Source organism: Myotis lucifugus, unplaced genomic scaffold (assembly GCF_000147115.1).
Source record: "Myotis lucifugus unplaced genomic scaffold, Myoluc2.0 scaffold_135, whole genome shotgun sequence".
Taxonomy (NCBI): domain Eukaryota; kingdom Metazoa; phylum Chordata; class Mammalia; order Chiroptera; family Vespertilionidae; genus Myotis; species Myotis lucifugus.
This window is the reverse complement of record NW_005871183.1, coordinates 2,028,874-2,051,403: the sequence shown is the minus strand read 5'-3', so window position 1 is coordinate 2,051,403 and position 22,530 is coordinate 2,028,874.

The following is a 22,530-nucleotide window of genomic DNA, read 5'->3' as shown; positions in this document are numbered from 1 at the left end:
TATACTATCTGTGTCATGCATGTGCCCCAACTAAGCATTTTTAGTGAAAATGGGTTATATATATGTCAAAGCACATTTGTCTGAAATATTTTAATGGAGAATATAATCATAATGTTTAATGTTTTGCTTAATAAGTTGATTTACTCTTTCTTTTTTAAATCATATGCATTATGTGGTCATATATACACAGAATTATTCAACTATGACTTAAAATATCGCAAAGAGTCCATTTAAGACCAATACTGACAAAATAAATGAAGTTTTGGTAATAATTATTATTTAGGTCACCAACTAACTATATGTAGAGTTAGACATATAAAGGGAAATAGAAATATAAAATGTATAATATTTAAAGTGACTATACTTTTTCAAAATGTATTGGCCAAAAGAAAAGTCATTCTATTATTTGGTGTATCTAAAACAAAACAAAACAGAAAACTTCACTCAGTAACAAAGATTATAAAGTGAGACATTACTTTAATAGTAATGTCACCAGAAAAAGCTATGCAGAAAACAGTGTAAGTTTCTGTCAGAGGAAATAAAGGTAAATGTAAAAATGTAATAAAATCAAAGAACATTTTAATCACTGGAAGAGGATTTAAGGGCCAAAGCCTTTATTTTGTGTCTGTATGAATTCAGAAAGCTATACCTTGAGGGAACTATAATCTATCTGAAAAGGTCTATTTTAGTATAGATAGATTACATAGGAATGCCATGTAAAGTACATACAAATTTCATTGTGAAGACCAATATATCTCACCTATAAATTACCCCAAGCATTCTGATATGTGATAATCATTCTTGGGAGAATATTTTGAAATAATAATTTTTGTTTAAGTGTTAGGAAAATCTAATTAAATGGGTATATATTTTTATATTTGTTATAATCTTTTATAACATAAGCATATATTTTTCATATTTGTATTTATAATAAGAATCACAATTTGTCATAACATGACTCCCTTAGTTTTATGACCTTTAGCAATCTCACTTATAACACATTCATAGCCTGTGTTTCCTTGAGTCCTCATGAATCTTGATTTTTACAGCATAAGCACAAATGCAATAGAACATGGTTCTCATTTAAATGATATGAAATTGATATTGTGTTGCATTCAAATATTGTAAGAGGGAACGTATCTGGTGATGGCATGCGTGTCAGAGGCAATGGAGACTGAAGCCCTTAAGAGAAAATGTTCTATACTTTACCTTCTCATGAACTTCAGAATTATTTCCAAAGAGAATTCTGATACTGTCAGGGTACTTCTAACACTGGATTTTATTACAAACCATACTGCAACCTTCCTAATGTAAGTTCCCATAACCCACTGCAAGTACAGATGTTTTTCAATAATCTGTTCTTGCTAGAGATCAAGAGTTTATTTTATGTGAGAATGTCATTAAATTCCTTCTTCTGGGTTTCAGAAAAGCCCATTTGCTTCTAACTTATTCCCCAATGACATTAACATATCTATCATTTCACAAGGTAATCAAACTGTGGAAATGTGAACATCTTTCCAGAGATTAACAATGTGTATAGTTAATTCAGCGGGGGTAGGGGTGCCTGTCAAAGATTGTCTTTTGAAGTTGCTTGGAATGATGCAAAAGAGTCGATTCTATAGTATTGCTGTTGCTCTCCTCTATCAGAAAGTGAGAATTAGGAATGCTGTTCATTTGAAGGACAAGAGTTGATATTTCTGAGATTAAGGCCAAAAATATGTTCTGAAGTGTCTCTGTGTATTTCTTCTTTAATTCCATTCCCAATTCTATTATGTCTAGTTGCTAATATAGCAACCATATTATTTTACTGATGTTTAACTCTGGGTGGGTTTGTTTTCACCTCTTAGAAGCAGTGCAGATCATCCAAAACTGTTTCCAATGTGATAGAAAGGTAAGAATCATTAGAATCCAACTAATATTTATCATTAGAATGCAAATATGACCAAAATGTCAATTATATTGTTATGTGAAAAAACAGCATGTGATTGTATATTTCACAGTGCTCTGTGAAATACCAGACAACTTATTTTATCAATACTATTCCTAACGAGGGCAAGAGAGTTGTAAGAATTTAAATTTTAAATGGACAACTGTTTCGATCCTAGTTACACTTTTTATCAATGTCACCATGGTCAAGTTATTGAACGTATTTCATTTCAAACCCATCATCAATAAAATGATAGGTGATAATCAATTAAAATGAACTTTATAAATGAAATAGGTTTATCAGGTTTCTCTAATGCAGCCCAGATAAGTTGTCACTTGGCTACCTGGCATACCTGAGTATGACTGTACTAGAATAGAATATTGTCTAGCATGGTATGGATAGTTAGTCAGGCTTCCCCATGGCTTGGAAGAAATATCTTTCAAACTGTGTATCAAAATCACCTAAGAAAATGTTTTCAAACTTCACATGCTGATTTCAGGTTAGATTATTTTTTTTGCGGGGGGGGGGGATATGTTTTATTATCTCTGAATTTATATTAAGTATTAGAAGTAGGATGATAATGCAGTAGACATACTATCTAGCCAGGTGAAACTGATCCTTGGCCCACCTTAAATCAGATCCATTTGAGACCTTCTATTCACAGCCATCTGTATCCCTTTATTGGAATGTTATGTTCAAACATAATTGACAGATGCAGCTTATGAATTTGTTGTCCTGTGATTTTGATAATATAAAGGACTGTGGGTAAGGAGGACATGAATTTTTCTGGGTAAAGATACACCTTCCACAGTTAAGTAATAAATTGGAATCTGATTTATAAATAGTTTATTGGTGAAATAGCATGATTCAGCTTCCTAACACCAAATCCAGTCTGGCTATACCTGCAAACCAAGTTTCTAATCTGGAAACATTGAGGACTAGACCTGCTAATGATGATTCTACGGTGTTATTACTCATTACCTTGCTTTGCCAGGTTTAACTCTCGGCCTCTCTCTCTGATCTTTCTGTTGTTTTTTCCCCCCTGCATTTAATAAAATTAAGATATAGAGTAAGAGGGAGGTTCCAAATCATTTTCATGATATTGTGATTTTCAAGTAAAAGCAAGACAACTGAGTTTTATATTTTACCCAATGTAAGCATATAAGTAATATATTTTCTGAGGAGTGTATAACCCTATTTGGATATAGGGATGTGGATTAGATGGAGTTTTAGATCTCAGGCCTATTGACGGACAGCTTTAGAAGATTTTATTTAGTTATTTCAAGTTTATTCTAGTTTTAACATTCTTATTGATAGTTTTAGCCCAGATATGAGTAGTCTAGGTTTATATTTTTAATTTAATATTCAAAATGATTTCTACTTTTCAAGTGCTAAGGCCAGTTAACACCTGCTAAAAGAGATGGTCAAATTTATTCAAGACTCCATTTGATTTAACCAGAGAACAGAATTATTTCTCTACATTTCACATATAATTAGTTCACATTTATTTTATGTTCAATATTTACACTAATTTAGTTATAGCAATATATAAAAAAATTTATAGCCATGATATTGCATTAAAAATCTTGGCAAAGTGGGAATAGAGGAAACATACCTTAATGTAATAAAGCCCATATATGACAAACCCACAGTCAACATCATATTCAATGGTCAAAAAATATAACCAATACCTTAAAATCAGGAATGTCCACTCTCACCACTCTTATTCAGCATAGTACTCTAAGTCTTACCCACAGCAATCAGACAAGAAGAAATGAAAGGCATCCAAATTAAAAAGGAAGAAGTAGAACTATAATTATTTGCAGATGACATGGTACTGTGTATAGAGAGCCCTAAAGATTCCAAAAAACAAAACAAAAAAAACCTACTAGAAACTGATACTAATAAAAAAATTCAGTAAAGTAGCAGGATACAAAATAAATATCCAGAAATCAGTTCCATTTTTATACACTAATAATGAGCTATTAGAAAGGGAAACCAAGAAAATAATCCCATTCACTATTACTTCAAAAAGAATAAAATACCTAGGAATAAATTGAATCAAGGATATAAAAGACCTGTACTCAGAAAATTATAAGACACTGAAGAAATAAATTGAAGAAGTGGAAGCATATACATGTTCATGGATAAGAAGAATTAACATAATTAAAATGTCCATACTACCCAAAGCAATCTAGAGATTCAATGTAATTCCTATCAAGATACCAGTGGCACATTTCACAGAACTAAAACAAACATTTCAAAAATTCACATGGAATCACAAAAGACCCCAAATAGCCCCAGAAATCTTGAGAAAGAATAAAGTTAGAGGAATCATGCTACCTGATATCAAAATATACTACAAGGCCATAGTAATCAAAACAGTATGATACTGGCATAACAAAAGATATATAAGATATATAAATCAATAGAACAGAAATAAATGCACACCTTTATGGTTAATTAATATTTGACAAAGGAGGCAAAAACAGACAATGAAGGTAAAGAAGTCTATTCAATAAATGGTGTTGGGAAAATTCACAAGAATAATAAAAAAATGAATTAAAGACTTAAATGTTAGACTCAAAGCCATAAAAATTCATAAGAAAACATAGACATTTCTTGTAGCAATATTTTTCTGATATATCTTCTCAGGCAAGAGAAACAAAAGAAAAAAATGAACATATGGGACTACATCAAACTAAAAAGTTTTGAACAGCAAAGGAAACCATCAACAAAATGAACATACTTGCCAATGATACATCTGGTAAGAGAATAATATCCAAAGTTTATAAAGAACTTATAAAACTCAATACTAAAAAAACCAACAATACAATAAAAAAAAAAACAGGCAAAGGAAATGAATAGACACTTCTCCAAAGAGTGCTTAAAGATTTCCAATAGACATATGAAAAGATATTCAAAGTCACTAATCATCAGATGCATGCAAATTAAAACCACAATGAGATATCACCTCACACATGTCAGAATTGCTATCATCAATAAATCAATAAATAAGTGTTGGCAAGGATGTGAAGAAAAGGGGATCCTCGTGCACTGTTGATGGGGATGCAGATTGATGCAGCCACTGTGTAAAGCAGTATGGAACTGCCTTAGGACCCAGCAATTCCACTTCTGGAAATTTATCTGAAAAACCCAAAACACTAATTCGAAAGAATTATACACCCCTATGTTCATTGCAGTGTTATTTACAATAGCCAAGATTTGGAAATAGCCCAAGTGCCCATTAGTAAATGAATGGATAAAACAGCTGTGGTACATTTACACAATGGGATACTAATCTGCAAAAAAAGAAGGAAATCTTACCTTTTTGACAGCATGGATGGACCTGGAGAGCATTATGCTAAGTGAAATAAGCCGTTAGAGAAAGACACGTACCATGATTTCATTTATGTGTGGAATCTAATGAACAAAATTAACTAACAAGCTAAGTAGAGATAGATTCATGGATAGAGAGCGGACTGACAACTCTCAGGGGTGTGAGGTTGCAGGGCAGAGTTGGGGGTGTGGAGGTATTGAGCAACAAAGAAAAAATAGAAAAAACCTCATGGACATAGACAACAATGTAGTGATTGCGGTGCGGGGGAAGGGAAGATGGGGAGAGGTGGAGAAGGGGAATAAATACTGATGGAAGCAGACTTGATTTGGGATGGTGAAGACAATACAGTGTACAGACGATCTGTTGTGAAATTGTGCACCTGAAACAGATAATTTTTTAAAAATATATTTTTTATTTATTTCAGAGAGAGGAAGGGAGAGGAAGAGAGAGATTGAAACATCAATAATGAGAGAGAATCATTGATTGGCTGCCTCCTGCATGGAGATTGAGCCCGAGCCCACAACCCAGGCATGTGCCCTGGACTGGAATCGAACCCAGGACTCTTCAGTCTGCAGGCTGACACTCTATCCATTGAGCCAAACCAGCTAGGGCCATAGATAATTTTTTTAACCAGAGAGATGATAGCCATCTACAATCCATTAACTCCATTCTCACCAGACACCAGATATGCTGGCACACTGACCTTAGACTTCGAATCTTCCAGAACTATAAAAAATAAATGTTTGTGGTTTAAGCCACCCAGTCTATGGTATTATTTTGTTTACTAGCCTGAGCTAAGACAATTACCTAATATAAATTCAGTCAACACCTGTTCTTATCAGGTCAGGTGATTAGGCACAGATTCTACAATATGCATTTGAGATCATTTTTTTAAAGTTAGTACTAAATAAAAAATGATTAATTTATTTTAACCTATAAAAATATTCCAGTAAATAACTGGGAATTGATTCAAGCATTCATTGTTCTGATGAATTGACTTGTTTGAGTAAAAATTGACAATCTCATTTTAATAATCTTATATTATTTAAAATATTATCTTCTTAATGCTTAAGGTACTCAATTTCCTATGTAGAAATTGCTGAGACTGTCCAGGTTTAGATCGTTTGCTAATATCTGGAACCTGGAGTATCCATCAGTCGTATACAGTTCACAGGACAGAGCTAAGATGAAGAATAGTTTTGAAAGGAAGAGTATCTTTATTAAGAGCAGGAATACTGTATTGAAAAATTTTAAAAAAACACCACCCACCATGATAATATATCAGCTGTATTCTACCATTTCTATGGATGTCTAGAACCTTTCTTCCCATAAACTCCATTTAAAAAATCTTCCCTCTTGCCCTGACCAGGTGGTTCAGTTGGTTAGAGCATCATCCTGCACACCAAAAGTCGGCTGGTCCAGTCCCTGATCAGGGCTCCAATGGAAGGCAACTGATTGACCTTTCTCTCTCTCTCTCTCTCTCTCTCTCTCTCTCTCTCTCTCTCTCTCTCTTTCATCTTCTTCTTCTTCTTCTTCTTCTTCTTCTTCTTCTTCTTCTTCTTCTTCTTCTTCTTCTTCTTCTTCTTCTTCTTCTTCTTCTCCTCCTCCTCCTCCTCCTCCTCCTCCTCCTCCTCCTCCTCCTCCTCCTCCTCCTCCTCCTCCTTCTTCCCTCTCCTCTCCTCTCCTCTCCTCTCCTCTCCTCTCCTCTCCTCTCCTCTCCTCTCCTCTCCTCTCCTCTCCTCTTCCTCCTCCACTCTCTAAAATCAATAAAATCATATCACCGGGTTAGGATAAAAAAAATGTTCTCTCTTAACTTCATGCAATTATTCTATATCCAAATGAAAAGTCACTCATCCCATCTCCAGAGGAAGACAGCACTTGCTAGTACACAGCCAAGTTCCACATCCAGGATGATTAGCATTCCTTTCATTTAGGTCCAGATGGAGCTCATCACCATGCAGTAATCTGTGGAGAAATGAGACATTTTATAAACTCTCACAGTCCAAACACAATGGTGCAGAGGCATGGCGGTCAAAGTTGCCATTTGGAGGATGGAACAGGAAGAAAGAATCACAGTGGTCTTTCTGGGCAAGGACAGCAAGCATTCCTGTTCTGGAAGAGGAGTGAATTCTGTGACAGCCATGTCAGTTTGGCTGATCAAACTGTTGTCAGTAGGTGTCCATTAATCTACTGTCCACAGGCACAATAACTATTTGGATGATTTTCCTTCAAAAGCTGCATCACTGTATTCTATTCTTCCAACATATTTGGTGGCCAATGGACTTTCACTGATGATCAGTCAAGCCTGTGACAGATTTAGATTTGGCCTTGTCTTGCAATATAAAAATCACAATTAATGTTAGGTTGAATCCAATGACCGGTAGCTTGAATAATTAGAATTCTCTTTCCATCAGAATGCATAATCCATGATTACAGGGATTTTTGTTTGTTTTGTTCACTGTTGTACCACCAAAACCAGTAATATTGCAGTACATACTTCAATAAATATTGTCTCCCACCATGTTCTATCATTTGTACCAGTGAAATAGTTCTTGAACTTGCTCCTTTCTCTGTCTCCCTTTATCATCCTACCCCAATTCACCATCACCTAGTGTCTACCATACTGTTCCTCTTTTCTTCTCTGTACCTCTGCCCTCCATTCCACTTGCCAGTCTCTCCCTTGTTCCTTAGATTGCAGCCATTCTGAACTTCTAGTTTCCTAAATATTTTACAATATTATAAATTTACTCCTTTCATTTGCTATTCATTCTATCTAAAATATTTCTTTTGATATACTCCCATCTTTCTTTTCTTTCTTTTATCTGGCACATTTCCGGTTCTTCTATATATCAGAAAGATTTTGACAAGACTTAAGTTAAATTCCCTTGGTAATAAACCCTTACACTCAATTTAATAACATGCATTCCTTTTATAATTACTTGCTGACTGTCTGTACAGCGGACATCTGTTGTGTTAGCCTGCACAGCACCACTTCTGGTGTAGAATCCTCTTTCCTTTTGGAAGTTATCCAGCCTATTGACAGATCACGTGGCAAGTCCTGCACCCTCTTATGGGGCAGACACATGCCTCAGACATGGCCTTCAACTCTGCTTTTCCTTCCACTTCCTAGCTTAATGGTAGACATAGGCTTCTGCCTTAGAACAAAAATAGGTCTAACTTGACCCCTTCTCTCTATGCTGCTTTGAAAGATGGTTCTATAAAAGAAAGACATTTATTATTATTATTTGACCTGAGAGTTTTGGGGGAGGGATCTGAGAAATCAAACATTTCCTGTCCCGCCAAAAGAAATAGTGTGCTGCTAATATAAATTCATGTCTTTAAAATTTTAAGACAGAAGCACTGTTTAATTTTTAATTGACCCCTTTTTGTTGTTTCTACTTGATAAGGTTTTGGAGGACAATTAGGATTTCATCTCCTCCCAGTATCCTCTTGTACTTAAAATCTTGGTGTATATATTAGTGTTGAACAAATAATAATTAGTAAATATTTTTAAAATTTAAAAAAGAACAAATACATGAAGAGCTCAACATGTTTTCCTTTTACTAGTTTTTTATAGTCAGAGCAAGAAATCTCATTTTAGAGGTTATTTTTTTTTCCATTTATACCTCATGAGGATATTTGAATTAAGATCCTAAAATACATATCCACTGTAGGGAAAGATTATGATATTTTAAAATATGAGAAGTATCCATTTAACTGATTTAATCACCATCTTTATTTTCCAGGTTGGAACATATTAATGATAGATTTTGTAAAATAAATTTGAGGAGCTAGGTGGTTTTAAAGTCATCATTAATTTCATGGTTTCTAATTTTTCACATTAAGTCTGTTATATCCCTTTCCATATTCTGTCATAAAAGTCAATTCACTTAATCAGTTTTAGTACCATTTAAAAATATGGTTTTATTGCAGATATCTGTATTAATTTTTTTTGAATATTGGGTTACATAGCATTCTTTTTTTTCTGGAATAATTTTTAAAATATTTTTTTAATTTTTCAAGTACAGTTGACATACAATATTATATTAGTGTCAGGTATACAGCATAGCGATTAGACATTTATATAAGTGATCACCTTGATAAGTCTAGTACCCACCTGTCACCAGGCATAGTTATTATGATATTATTAACAATATTCCCTATGCTGTACTTTTTACATCCCTGTGACTGTTTTTATAACAGGCAATTTGTACAGCTTAATAATCCCTTCCTTTTTTTCATCCTCACAACCCCCTCCCATCTGGCAACCATCAAAATGTTCTCTATATCTATAAATTTGTTTCTGTTCTGTTTATTTATTTTGCTTATTGGATTCTAAATGTAAGTGAAGTCATATGGTATTTATCTTTCTCTGTCTGACTTATTTCACTTAGTATAATTCCCTCTAAGTTCATAATATGTTTAGAATGTACAGTATGGACAGGTCAAAATGAAGATGGAATGCCTGGAAATCCCTTTCTAAAGTTCCCTTTCAAATACCCAGCGAAATATTCATGTACCAAAAACTAAATTCTATAGCAGCTCTAAAAGAAGCAAATAACAATCAAATATGTATCAGAATCAAATATGTTATTAAACCAATTATATCACTGATTGGAACAGATTAAAATAAAAGTCATTGATATTTTCCATATGTTCCATTTCTTTAAAAAGAATTCTAGTAGATAAACTTATTCACTAATAAAGTTGAGATTCTGTCTGAAACTAATACTTAATAACGTTCAAGGAACAAGGAAGCCACATCATCAACAGATTTTCTTAGCTTTTTCTTCTTGATACACCAGAAGTATAATTTGGAGATACCCAAATCCATACAAATACTGAAGTAAATTCCTCATCAGCAGATTTAAAGAAAAATACAAGCATCCCAAATTATTCTATCTTTGTATGTAATGGTTAATGGGAAATTATTCTAGTATAGTCAGTTAGTTTAATAAATCATACAATATCTCAGATATGACAGATATCATCTCTTTATCTTCCTCATCAGAGCCAATTTTTAAAGATCTTGTAAAATTCTGGCTCCTGCATTTCCAAACTCACTTGTCAGCAGAATTTTGATTTAGTTTATACTATTGAGAGACACTATGGTGATATTTGGAAGGTAGAAAAGAAGTAGAAGTATTATGTTTCTAGAATAATAGCATATAGTCGAGGGAAGACCTCAGATGTGGGGTTTATAGCAGTTTATAGTCATGATCTTATGACTCTGCATTAGAGTTCACACAGCTGCAAATATTTTTTTCACAAACCTGCCTACTGAGATTCTAGTGCTTCCTGATTTCATCCCGGCCAACAGTGATTCTCAGTGTTATTCACCCATCTAGTTTTGCCAGTGACTCTGTGAACACATAGTTCCCTGTATTAAATACCTTTTTGTTAAATGTCTAAGGTGAATTTCTGCTTTCCTAGACAAACCTGATGTATATGTGTACAAATTTAAACATCTGTGTATATGCACGTAGCACAGAGAAATCTCTCTCCTCTCTCTCTCTCTCTCTCTCTCTCTCTCTCTCTCTCTCTCTCTCTCTCATAAGATAATATGTATACATACATATACACACACACTAGAGGCCCAGTGCATGAAATTCAAAATTCAAGCATGGTGGGGGAGAGCGGTCCCTCACCCTGGCCTGCACCCTCTTCAATCCGGGACCCCTTGGAGGATGTCCAACTGCCTCTTAAAATCCGGGATGCCTGGCTCCTAACCGCTTGCCTGCCTGCCTGCCTGCCTGATCACCCCTAAATGCTCCCCTGCTTGCCTGATAGCCCCTAACCACCTCTACCTCACCCCGCACCCAGGACCCAGAATTCCCTCCTCCTGCCAGTTTCAGGCAACTGGGACCTGGGCTTCCCTCCCTCTGGCAGGCCACAGCCACCCAGGACCAGGGCCAGCTTTGCCAGGGCCAGCCACAGTTGCAGGGGACCATGGGCGGGCGGCTTTGCCTGGACTGCAGCTGAATGCCCCCGGGACCATGGGGCGGGTGGTTTGTCCCTCTCCCGGACTGCAGGTGTAGGCACAGCCATTGGCACCCAGGACTGCGGGATGGGTGACTTGTCTCTTTCCTGGGCCACAGATGCAGACACAGCCAGTGGCACCAGGGACCATGGGGCATGCAGCTTGTCCTTCTCCTGAGCTGCTGGTGCAGCCACTGGCGCCCGGGACCACAGGGTGGGCAGCTTGTCTCTCTCCCGTGCCACAGCCTGGCTGTTCCTCATTCTATTCTCGCGAGTCATTTGTGCCTGGTTGGTCCCCATTCCTCTCACCCCAGTGTTGAGTGTCTATGCCATTAGGCATGATGGCATGAGGGTGTGATGACCATTTGCATATTAGCTCTTTATTATATAAGATAATTTTTATATATTTAACCTCTAGAGTGCCAGGGATCGTGATCGCACTCCACCTGTCTTTCCCCAAAAATGCTGGGAGCGCTATCGTGCTCTTCCTGCAGTGTCACTATTAGATGCTAGTAGTCCACTCTTTATTGACAGATGGCACCTAAGTGCAGATTACTTATGATGCTGAATGTTTGTAGTTCTAAAATTGACCACTGGCATTTATCTACCTAATTTTCATAATTTTTTTCCTAAACTACTGTAAAATCAGCAAAAATGCCTTGGCAATTTTAGCATAGTTCCTAGGATATTGGTTGGCACTCATATAATAAAGAAGTAATATGCAAATTGACTGTCTCAACATCACAAGATGGTGGCACCCACAGCAGGGGCAGGGCCGGCCACTCCGAGCGCCTAACACCAGAGACTCCCCATCCCCACCGGCAGCCTCGGGTCCTCCTGCATCACCCACTGACTGACAGCTCTCCCAGGCTCCTCCAACAATCTGCCCATCCTTCTCTTCCTCCCTCCCCTGAAGCTGAAGCCTGACTGTGGTGTCCAACAAATTGGAAGTTATAACTCATGTCATTGAGAGTATTCTCCATTACTCAGCTGGGGCCGGCCGCTCTGTGCGCCTGCCACCAGAGTCCCCTCAGCCCCGCCTGGGGCCTTGGGTCCTCCTGCACCCCCCATTGACTGAGGCTCAGGCAAGCCACAGGTGGCGGCAGCTGCTGCCCAGGGCCAGCCAAGGCAAAGGTAAGCCTAGAATGGCAGCTACCCAGCTGCCCAGGGCCGGTCCGAGGCTCAGGCAAGCCTCAGATGGCAGCTGCCCAGCTGCCCAGGGCCAGCCTGAGGTGCAGGCAAGCCTCAGATGGCAGCTGCCAAGCCGCTCAGGGCCTGCCTGAGGCTCAGGTAACCAGGGCCAGCCGAGTATTGCACTGATGGTAGTGGCAGCAGCAGAGGTGTGATGGGGGCATTGCCTTCCCCTGATTGCCAGGTCGCCTCCTGCCCCTGAGGTCTCCCAGACAGTGAGAGGGGGCAGGCCAGGCTGACAGACGCCCCCCCCCCCCAGTGCATGAATTTTCATGCACCAGGCCTCTAGTCTGTAATAATAAAAGCATAATATGCTAATTAGACTGGGCAGCCAAACGACTTCCGGGCGTCATTCCATCTGACGAAGCCACAGCAGTGGGGGCTGAGGCAGAGGTGGTTAGGGACAATTAGGCAGGCAGGTGAGCAGTTAGGGGAGATCAGGCAGGCAGGCAGAGTGGTTAGGGGTGATCAAGTAAGTAGGCAAACGGTTGGGGTGATCAGGCAGGCAGACAGAGCAGTTAGGGGCAATCAGGCAGGCAGGTGAGTAGTTAGGGGCAATCAGGCAGGCAGGCAAGTGCTTAGGGGTGATCAGGCAGGCAGGTGAGTGGTTAGGGGCGATCAGGCAGGCAGGCAGGTGAGTGGTTAGGAGCCAGTGGTCCAGGATTGAGAGAGAAATGTCCGACTTCCAGGATTGGGCCTAAACTGGCAGTCAGATGTCCCCCAAGGGGTCCCGGATCGTGAGAGGGTGCAGGCCAGGCTGAGGGACGCCCCCCATTCACAAATTTTGTGCACAAGGCCTCTAGTGTATATATAAACAAATTATATGTTTAAAATAATATAAAAGATGATCTTATTTAATAATATGGATGCATGGGTAAGTTATAAATTATATAAACAATGTCTTGATCTGAATTGTTTACTGTGATGCATTGTGCTGAAAAATAAGCAAATTAAAGTGAGTAAAATACATTACCCACTTGTTAGTTTGGCTCACTCAAAAATAAGGACCTGCTATGTGCTTAAGATAAAAACTGCCCTAATGTTGTAACAAACATAATTTGTAAACAAGTGACATTTTTCAACATTCCCTTGTATACTACAGATATAAATGCACTGATAAGAGTGAAGTTACCTTGAACAACTAAAATATAAGGTGTGCCTATAACACTCAAGGCCATGCACAGCATAAAAAAATCCTCTCCAGTGGATGGCAAACTGCAGCTCACGAGCCACATGCAGCTCTTTGGCCTCGTGAGTGTGGCTCTTCTACAAAATACCACATGCGGGCGTGCATGTACAGTGCGATTGAAACTTCGTGGACCATGCACAGATGTCGGTATTTTGTAGAAGAGCCACACTCAAGGGGCCAAAGAGCCGCATGTGGCTCACGAGCCGCAGTTTGCCGACCACTGCTCTATGCCATTGAATATCATCTCTGTATCTTCTCAGAATATGTTGAGAATTTTTACAGACTGGACTTAAGACATCAGGGAATAAGCAGCTCCTTGGGCAGATCAGGCTGAGGGTGTCAGCGACCAGAGCCATTAGGCACCAGCTGGGATGGAACAGCTCTCCAGTCAGTCCCTATAAGCAGTATGTGCCATGCATTCCGCCCCCTTCTTTCTCCTCTTGGTGAACTAACATAGCTGTTTAATTGTTAAATTAACTTAATTGCTTAACTAATTTTATGGCTGAAAAGTTTCTTGAATAAGAATAAATATGTTTATAAATAGTTTATAGCTTTTTGATTACCTCTGCCATCATCCTGAACTGTGCTTTTGCCGTGACCCTAACCAAAGATTGGATTTTTAAGGTGGGCGCTTATACCTATTGGGACTTAGCTCAAACATAATATATGAAAAGAAAAAAAACTGATGAAAGAAAACAAAGTACAAAATTGTCAATACAGCATGATCCTATCACAAACCATCTTGACCAAAAAGAAATAATTCCAAAATAATATTGTCTCTATGGTAGGACCTGGATTTAAATTTGTATTCTTTCTTAGAAAAAAAATAGTGAGTTTTTTATTTCTATTTCAATTTAAAATATTATGAGTATGTATATGCAATGCCTATTTTATGTCTATTTATATAACATTTTACAAGTAGGTAGTTTTAATAACTATTACTTAGTTGCAGTTCTGAGACTCCATGATAATAGGTTGGGCTATAATGGAAAACATGCAGTAGTCAGTCCTGGAATGAGTAGGCAGGGAACTTGAAGTTACTGTGTCCTGCCTGATACTACAGTGTTAGGTATGTGTTAAGAAAATTCAAATAGTGTAAGAAAAAGTTAAATAAAGTTTTAAACATGGACAAACATGACATATAGAAACTAATAAAAACATATTAAAGTTGATGTGAATAGCCTAATATAACATTAAATGCATATACTAAAATAGAGCTAAAGAGAAGATAGAGTGATGCTTGAATCATGGAGTAATTTCAAATGCCAGTTACATTTTTTGATTATTCTATTATTCTAATAAATTGTTAAATAAATATGAATACTGCTTTTTTGGGGAAATTTACTTTTCAAAATTATCTTTAAAATTGGTTTGATTTCATAGTCAACTACTAAAATTAATAAAGTACTTTAAATTTATAGATTATTATTTTTAAAGATAAATGAATTATAAAGCATTCAAATTTATAATTTAGAAAGTTACTCTTCTTATTAATATTTTTATATCATATCTGATATATGTTTGCTTATGAATAACCTTTAAGTATCTAATAATCCTTGAAACCAAGCTCCCTACAGTCTGGAATCTGCTTTTCTGGCAGATTCAAACAGTTTGCTAGGGCTGCCATAACAAAACCCCACATATTGGGTGGCTAAAACAACAGAAATTTATTGTCGCATAGTTCTAGAATCTAGAAATCCAAAAGCAAGGTGTCACCAGGTCTGGTTTCTGCTGTGGCCCCTCTCCTTGTTTTGTGAAGGCCACCTTCTCTACTGTCCTCAAATGGTCTTTTCTCTTTTTATGTCCTAATCTCCTCTTCTTATAAGAAAGCAGTCAGATTGGATTAGAGCACACCCTAATGGCCTCATTTTAACTTAATTACCTCTTTAAAGCACCTATCATTAAATATAGTCACATCCTGAATATTGGGGATTAGAACCTCGACATGTAAATTTGCATGGGGGGAATAAAACTCTGTGTATATTATAACAGATAGGGAGCCTCGCATGGTCAGATTTGTCTAACTCCATACATTTCTACTTCCTGAATTTTTACTGGAGCTTTCATAAAAATGTGAGAAAAATAAACAAAAAACACCTTTGTGTATAAATTTGAATATGTACTGATATAAACAGAGTTCATTAATATGTTTTTTACAAGTGTGGTCCTTATTTTGCCATCAATGTCTTATTAGTAAAAATTAACAATGGAGTGTTCACATATGCCAAACCCATGGTTCTTCTGCTGGTCCCTAATCATTCACACACACACACACACACACACACAAAATTATTATTATTTTAAGAAATCTAAGGTATTAGTTTATAGAGCTCTGTATTTTGGGATTCTGTTCTTCTCAGACTCCTATGTTTGTTTGGTTTTTGTTGACTCACTATAATATAAGTGATTTTTATTTTAATTAGCAATTTATGCTGCGAAAGTACATGTTGCTCCTTTTAAAGCTGTTTTTGCAGCTACATTATAATGAAAACAATAAAATAGTTCAGCACTGTATTTTCCTTTTTTTTCCCTGTCAAAGGATAGGGTTAACATTGACTACATTTTCAGAAAGAGTCCTAAGCTTTTGGTGAGAAATACTAGCTTTTAAGTGGGCTAATTAGCAACCTATCCTCACCAGTTATAAAAGATAATAAGAAAACTCTCTGTTTCCCTTAATATTTCTTTACTCATAGTATTTCAATTGCTACAATGTCAAAAGTAAGGTCTACTTGCTGGCAAAATATTGCTCCCTCTTTTCCTCTTATATATTAAGGTATTTGTTACTGTGGGCCATAATAAATTTTTAATATTTTGGTTACCTCTTCAGTAATCATGAAACCTAGGGTTTTTGTGATAATAAAATGAAGACTGAAACCAAGCTACTTTAGACATTTAGAAGAATCTAATGGCCTCACCAGCATGGTCACCAACATAGTAGTAACAAATTACATGATATTGAATCTAGAGTGCTTTTTGACAGAAGTGTACATAGTGTCTGCTGAGAGGTTTAGTTGAGTAATTCTTTCCAATATTTCTGGTTTGCATAAGAAGGGGTTCCTGATGCCCTTCTCTGCTCCTCTCAGGGCTCCAGTTTGAGGTGAAGTGAGTTAATTCATTCATCAATGCCAGCCATTGGTTCGCATTTCTCAAATAGATGGAGAAATTTTCAGCATTATCTGAAAGAAATCTCTATGTCCTCTCCCACTTATCCTGAATCAGTATGAGTTGGTGACTTGGGTACATACATGTGTCTTCCCTGAAAACACAATATTTCCTCTGATAAGCTGTTCAAGTTCTAGACCTGTGGAGCCCTCACACTGTAGTATTGCCTACAACAGTGCTGTCAGGAAAGAAGTCAACATCTCTTTCTCTTTCAATTGATCTTCGTCTTTTTACTTAGTTCAAAAGTTAAGAGGAAGGTTACGTATTGAATCTCTTAACCTTAAAAGCTTCTTCGCCTTGGAAATATTTTTATCAATGTTTTCCCATCAACAACACAACAGCTCAAGCCATATTTATGAAGAGTGCCAGGTATGGTGAGCATTGGGAGAAATTATCTAAAGAACCAGGGAAAGCAGAGGCAATTAATCATATATATATTGTATGCATCCAATTCAGAAATAGTATTCCTAAATGATTCCAACCAGTCAAGTTAATACCTTGTTTGTTCTTTTCTTTTTAAATTTTGTTTTATTGCTTAAAATATTACAAAGAGTATTACATATGTCTCCTCCCCCCCCCCCTTGACATTCCCCCGCACTCCCCTAACCCCCAGTGCCTCGTTTGTTCTTTATTCCTGCTGATCCACAGACTGCTGAAATTACTGGACAGGTTAGTAGAGTTGGCTGTTCTCAAAATCTTGACAAAATAAGCATGGTTTAAGGCTGACATGTTCTACATTAAATTATTTAAAAAAATAAGAACCCCAATGCATAAATCTTACATTATTTATAAAAGACAGAAAGTAAAAGTAACCATTCCGTTAGAAAAGTCTAAGAAATCATTACCAAATCTACCAAATCTACTTTCCTTAGATAAGGAAAGTCATGACATTGGCGAAGCTGGAATACTGTTTAATGTGGAGACTCAATTGGCCAAGGCAGGATAGATGTTAATCTGTTTAACTGGATGAATATAATCACTTTAAAGTGAGCACACCCTTTTAAACCCTACCTTAATGGCATCAATTTCCTACACTTAATCATAAATTTTATTCTATCTTGAAACTTCTGCACTGAGTATGGGTCTGGTACATAGAAAGTGCCCAATAAGATTGAAAGATGATGGAAAGAAAGGTAAGGAAAGGAAGAGAGAGAAAAGGAGGAAAGTAGGGGCTAATAGGTTTTTCAACACAACCCTTTCCTTTCCATCTGGGTTACATAGCACAAATATTAATTGAAAAGGCTTCAAACTCTTGTTTATGTTTACATATCCCACCCCTTAAATTAAACCTTTTCCACATATATCAATAATCATTATGGACTCTACATTTGATATCTGGTACTTATTACAGCTAAAGACCATGTGAAACATATTTTAGCATAAATTTGCTATATATGTTTCCTTCTTCATAATTTAACATGCCATAACATCTTGAAATGGGTATATCTTTTTAAACATTTAAGAAAACTGAGTGACTTTTCATTTTGGCTGTCAATATAATACATATTTCAGCAACACATTAGTGGATTCTCTCTGTGTGAATTATCCCTAGAGATTAAAAATAAAAATACGGTGGCGTAGGAAAGCTGCCAAAGCATATTATATGACTGGTTCTGGCTCCCACTCTATCTTTTTTCTATCCAAATGAAACATATTTCTGCCAAAAAAGTACAGGTGTGGAAGCAGATCTTTTATTCTGTGAACTCTTGGGTTTACATCTGAAAGATGTATCTTATTTTAGAATATGTATTGATGGCTTATAAAAAACATATAAGTGGGATGCTCTTATGAAAATGAATAAGAAGGGAAGCAGATGTCACCCTTTTTTGCATTATAGGAAATGTCAGCAGGATATATCTGGAATATAGCTACTCAGTTCTGCTCAAATATTGTGATGCAATATTGGGTGCTGTGATCCAGATACACATGTTGAGTGTTGAAAATAGATCTTAAATACAATCTGCACAACCTGCACCATATTATACTAGTTCATAGTGATATTTGGGAAAATCAATGCTTATAAGTGACTTATCTTTTATGTTTTGTAAAGTGTAATTAAAGTATTATTATGGTATTTTTTATAAATACCCTAAAATATTTTATTCCAGTGAAAACAAAGAATGAGTAAATAGATTATGGCAGAGCAAAAGAGAAAATATTTATGTCAGAATTTCAAGATCATTTTTTGCACAGTTGGAAACGTGTTCTTATTGTTGGAAAAATATAGCAATTAAATTCCCCAATAGCAAATATTCAGATTTATTAAATGTTATTGTTTCAGTAGTCCTTTCCTAATAAATAGCTTTATAAATAATATGTCTGTCCATACACTAAATTCAGGATTACAGTTTGAGTGACTAGCATGAGCTAACTATTGTAGGAAGCAACATGTGGGATGCCAAATGGTCGATGAGTTAAAATTGTCTATTTTCTTAATTAAAAATATTTTGCTGGTTGAAAAATAAAGAGAAATTGATTTTTATCTCTCTATGGTTTACTAAAGTAAGGTATATAACATTTGTTCCAAAATTATATTATCATTTTTAAGACCTTTTAAAATTGATTTTTAGAGAGAGAGGAAAGGAGAGCAAGAGAGAGAAAGAGAGAGAGAGAGAAACATCAATATTGGAGGGAAATATCAATTGGCTGCCTTTACCAGGGGGAACAAGCTTGCAACCTGGGCATGTGCCTTGCCTGGGGCATGGAGGTAGGGGCCAAGGCAGATGCAATTAGGGGCAATCAGGCTGGTAGGAGAGGGCAGTTAGGGGCTAGATTAAGTCGGCAGGGGAGGGCAGTTGGGGATGAGATCAGGCTGTCAGGGGAGGGCATTTGGGGGCGAGATCAGGCTGGCAGGGGTGGGAATTTGGGGGCAATCAGGCAGGCCTAAGCAGTTAGGGGCGATCAGGCAGGCAGGCAGAGAGGTTAAGGGCAATCAGGCAGGCAGGCAGAGGGGTTAGGGGCAATCAGGCAGGCAGGCAGAGGCAGTTAGGGGTGATCAGACAGGCAGGCAGGTGAGCAGTTAGGAGCCAGCAGTCCCAGATTGCAAGAGGGATGTCCCACAGGGATGGAGCCTAAACAGGCAGTTGGAAGTTGGACATCCCCCAAGGGGTCCTCGATTGTAGAGGGTGCAGCCTGGGCTGAGGGAACCCCCCCATGCACAAATTTCATGCACTGGGACACTAGTAGTTTATAAATGAATATAACCTACTATAAGTTTATGTGGATATTTTATTGAAATATTGTTTTGAAATATACTTATTAGGGTAATTTATTTTTATGTCATCATTTTATTGCTGAATATGAGCTATAGTTTCCTTCCCTACACCAAGAAGCTTTTCTGATTGGATTTGGGGCTTTCTAATCTATAGAAATGTTATCCTGGCTTGGTAGTATGGTGCTGAAATTGAGAATTTATAAGGGGCTAGGGGACAACCCCATAAACAGGTTTCTGTTTGGGGAGTTAGATGAGTCAGAGTCCCAAGTAGAATGAAATGACAAACAAGTTAGGATAAGTCAAGAAGGATTTATTACCAGAGGCTAATTATAATTGTGTGGGAAAGGGTACAGGAAGACTTCCAGGGACAGTGAAAACACAAGGACTGAGTAGAGGCTTCCAAACTCTCAGTTCTATTTAGTTTTTACTTTCAGCATCTGGGTTTCTCTTACCCTCCTTCTTTCACACTAAATGCAAGAACACTCTACCTTACACAGAGCCTGCATTGATTCTGCCATCAATAAATGATTATTTGAATTGGACTGGATTAATAAAACACATAAATCAAGAAGGCTTGATTAAAATCTAACTTAGTTGAGGCTTAATTTAACATATGCAAGGTTTTTATATTGTTCCAAGATAGCATAGTGTTATTACTTTATGCTAGTAAAACACAAAGCAAAATGTTGCCTTAGAGAATGTCTAACATGTATTTGCACTTTTAGTAGTTGACATAACCACTGCAATATATAACCAGTCATCAATACTGTCAGATATATAAATCATAGGTATATAACTTTTGGGGGTGCAGTAAAATCTCAGATTAAATACCCCAGGATTACCATTCCAATCAGGGAGATTGTTACTTCTAAGTGCAACTCATCAAGTTTAGGCTCTAGAATTTGGCTATTTGTCTAATATCAAAAGGGAAAATTTATCCATAATTAAAATGTTATATTATCTACTTTGGTAAAATATTTATTTTTGTTTTTCAATAAAATGCCTTCCAAATTTACCTCAACGCTCAGGTAGCATTTACTATTCATTCTGCTGCCCAATTAGTAGAGTATCTCATTGCCCTAGACTGTTGGTGTTTAAAATCATCCAATGTCTTTCCAACTACTTAACCCACTTTTATGATTCATCAGCTTCCACTGACATCATTTTGCCTCTTTCCTTATTGAAAGATATATCATTACTTGAAATTCTGTTGATACAATTCTGAGTGTTTATTTGTATCAACTAAATTTTAGTAATTTCAGTTCCTTGATATTGGGTAAATCTGAGCCTAAATTATTAAATATTTATATTCATTTATTAAATGAAATGCAATTATTTTATTCTTAAATATATATATATATATATATATATATATATATATATATATATATATATGTGTGTGTGTGTGTGTGTGTGTGTGTGTGTGACCTGATTATTTGATATATATTCATGCTAAATAAAAGTTTTATGTAATGGAAAATTTGATATGAAATTTGGTAAATTCTTACAGTTTGAGGACATTCAGCATAATGCTATTTATCTCTTATTTATAACTATAATGCTAGTTATCTTTTATAAATGCCTGCACGAGTTGTCTGGACTAGTTCTTCCTTTCTAGTCATTGGAAGGGAACTGAAAAGTGATGTAGGTCATTTCTGGTGAAAGAATTTTCCAATATTATAGCCAAACATCTACACTTTATCAACAAAGCAGGCATGGGGTCCCTGATGGCTTTGTTACTTTATTTCAACTATGTGTAAGGAATACTTTTCAGCAACGGAGTCAATGGTCAGACAGAAAGCAAAATGGAGTGTGCAGAAAGCAAAACATAAAAATGAAAGAACATAGCTTTTTCCCCCTGCTCTCAATTTCCCCATTCCAATTAACATTCCCTTTTTATGAAACATCTTATTTTTATCTCTCCTTCTTTTCAGGTTCCTGTTGCCAAGTATCCTTGTGTTTTCTAGTTCCTCTCAATTTTTAAATTCTCTTCTTAGGTAATGATCTCATATCAGTTATTTATTTATTTTTGCCTGTATGAAAGACTTTCTCCCAATTAAAGGAATTACAGGCATGGGAAAGATCGGTGGCGAGGCAGTAAGATCTTCCTACAGCTTTGAAAATTACAATGTGTGGACAGGTGCTGGCTGCACTAATGAGGAAAAAGTGGCCTTGCTCTGGAAGTGTGAAAAGCTCAGAGGACAAGATCAGCACACATACAGCAATTATCTCTGTTTCCCCAGATGTATGGATAGAGTGGTGGAGGTTTTTGAAACAGGCAATTTCAATGCTGGATATTGAGGAATTTCTTCTAACCACAGTGAGTGCAATGAAAATGCAACACTCTAAAAGGAGTGTTGACACATTTATTACCTATATTAGAAATGATTGATCATTTGGGATGTTGAATAAGGGTACTTGGGAAGGAGAGCGAGTGTGAAATATTAAAGCACTTGTAACCTACAGCAGGTAAAGACAATAAGCAGTATTTATTTCACTACAGCAGGTGGTTAACAGAGGGCGCTCAG